At 37.3% G+C, this 2,286-nt stretch overlaps 1 pseudogene; it reads left to right on the forward strand.

The window, feature by feature from the left end:
* Positions 1-1,168: 1,168 nt before the first annotated feature.
* LOC105120315 (protein ASPARTIC PROTEASE IN GUARD CELL 1-like) lies at positions 1,169-2,281 on the forward strand (annotated as a pseudogene).
* Positions 2,282-2,286: the final 5 nt, after the last annotated feature.

Genomic DNA, 2,286 nt, shown 5'->3' on the forward strand with positions numbered 1-2,286 from the left:
TTTAATTAAAAATAAATTATTTATAAAAAATTTAACTTATCAATCCTCAAATTCAAATCTCACTCAACTAGGAAACTAAAGAAAAATAGACATAAAAATGAGAAAGAAAAGGCACCAAAACGTAGTTGAATTAATAAATTAGAGATTTTAATTTTAAATGAGGGTTTGTGATTTGATTTTAATTTTAACAATGCGGGTTTGATGGTTTTGGTAATGAAGAAAGGAAATAAAAGGAAGGAGAAAAGGATGGATGGGGCTCCATTCACCTTAGTTTGGTCAGCTAAGGTGAAGAGAGAGAAAAAAGAAGAGAGGACAAAGAGGCAGGAGTAGAGAAAAAGGAAGAAAAAAAAAGTCTAGAGATATTTTTATTAGAATTTAAATATGAACTATATGTAAATTATAAATTTTTTAAAAGAAGATAAAGTATTTTTTTTTAATGTTAAGAAAATCAAGGTAATTTTTCTATAAAATTAAAAAAAATATTTTTAAAAATATCAACTATATTGTATCATCACCAGATTACTGAAGAATAATTAAGTGAGACAGAATGATTGAACCGACATGCACCTTACTCTCACTGATACGCTTGAAATGATGATATTAAAGGAGTGCAAAACTTCAGGACACGCTTTCCGAGAGAGACGACTTGAAGACAATCTTTTGATCCACAAAAGGTACAACGTAGGCCCAAAACGTTTCCCTTCTAGCCATAAAGCTTCCAGCTAATAGTGCAATCCAACAGAAAAAATCATAGAGCCCATTAGCGGTCCAAAGAGTAAAGAGTGGACTCCACAAAAAGCAATCATCAAGAGAAATTATGCTAATTGCAATTAAACACTAATTAATTAAAAACTCAAACTCGCACAAGGACAGGATTTAAAGACATGTTTCTTTCATTAAACCCACAAAGATCTACATAACATGCAACGAAGATTCTTTAAAATTTATCCTTTAAAGAAAATTTGATATTGTTTTTTAAAATATTTTAAAAATATATATATTAAGTTAATAATTTTATTTATTTTTAACACTAACACATAAAAAATATTTTGAAAATATAAAAAAATAATTTAAAATAAAAAATAAAATTCTTTCAAATACATTCTTAAAATGTATAATAAACAAATAGGCTATTAAAAGCCCCGCTCACTCAGGATTTCTCTCTTTCTACTTCCCTTCTATATATCACACAAGCACAAGCATTCCCTTCCTCTCTCACTCCCACTCTGTCTTGTTATCCCTTTCTCTCTCATTGGCTACAATGGGGCTTCTCCTTTACGCTCACTTCTCCCTGTTTTTCATTTCTCCATTTGTTTCCTCCTCTCGAACTCAAACACCACAGCCCTCCAAAACGACATTCCTTGACGTCGCTTCTTCCATCCAAAAAAGCAAAAACATTTTCTCTTCTAACACATGTTTAACCAGCAAGAGAAAGAAACCACCTTGTCAGAACTAACGGTAGAGCTGCATTCTAGAACTTCCCTTCAAAAACCCACGCACACTGACTACAAATCACTAACCTTATCGTGGCTCCAGCGCGACTCAGCCCGAGTCAAGTCTCTCTTAACTCGTTTAGATCTAGCCATCAATTCTTTTTCCACTTCAGATCTTAAACCACTTGAGACTGATTCGGAATTCAAATCTGAGGCTCTACAAAGCCCGGTTATATCTAGTACGAGTCAAGGCTCTACAAGCGGTGAGTACTTCTCCCGAGGTGGAATCGGAAAACCAGCTAGTCAAGCCTATCTTATACTCGACAGTGGCAGTGACGTTAACTGGGTACAGTGCGCACCTGCGCTGATTGTTACCAGCAAGCCGACCCCATCTTCGCGCCGGCTACCTCGGCTTCCTTCTCTCCTTTAACCTGCAACACCAAGCAATGCAGGTCCCTCGACGTGTCAGAATGCCGGAACGACACGTGTCTCTACGACGGGGATATAAGACCGTTGGTGATTTTGTTACTGGGACTATCACTCTCGGCTCGGCTACAGTTGATAATGTGGGGTATCGGCTGTGGACATAATAATGAAGGTTTGCTTATTGGAGCTGCTGGCTTGCTTGGACTCGGAGGAGGCTCGTTGTCTTTTCCCTTCTGAGATCATTACGACGTCATTTTCTTATTGCCTCGTGGATCGTGATTCCGAGTCGGCTTCAACTCTCGAGTTTAACTCAACTCTCCCTCCCAACACCATCACTGCTCCGTTATTACGTTGGATTAACGGGACTGAGTGTAGGTGGTGAGCTGGTATCGATTCCCGAGTCGGCGTTTCAAATCGATGAATCAGG

This window comes from Populus euphratica, unplaced genomic scaffold, assembly GCF_000495115.2.
Source record: "Populus euphratica unplaced genomic scaffold, PopEup_1.0 scaffold6578.1, whole genome shotgun sequence".
Taxonomy (NCBI): Eukaryota; Viridiplantae; Streptophyta; class Magnoliopsida; order Malpighiales; family Salicaceae; genus Populus; species Populus euphratica.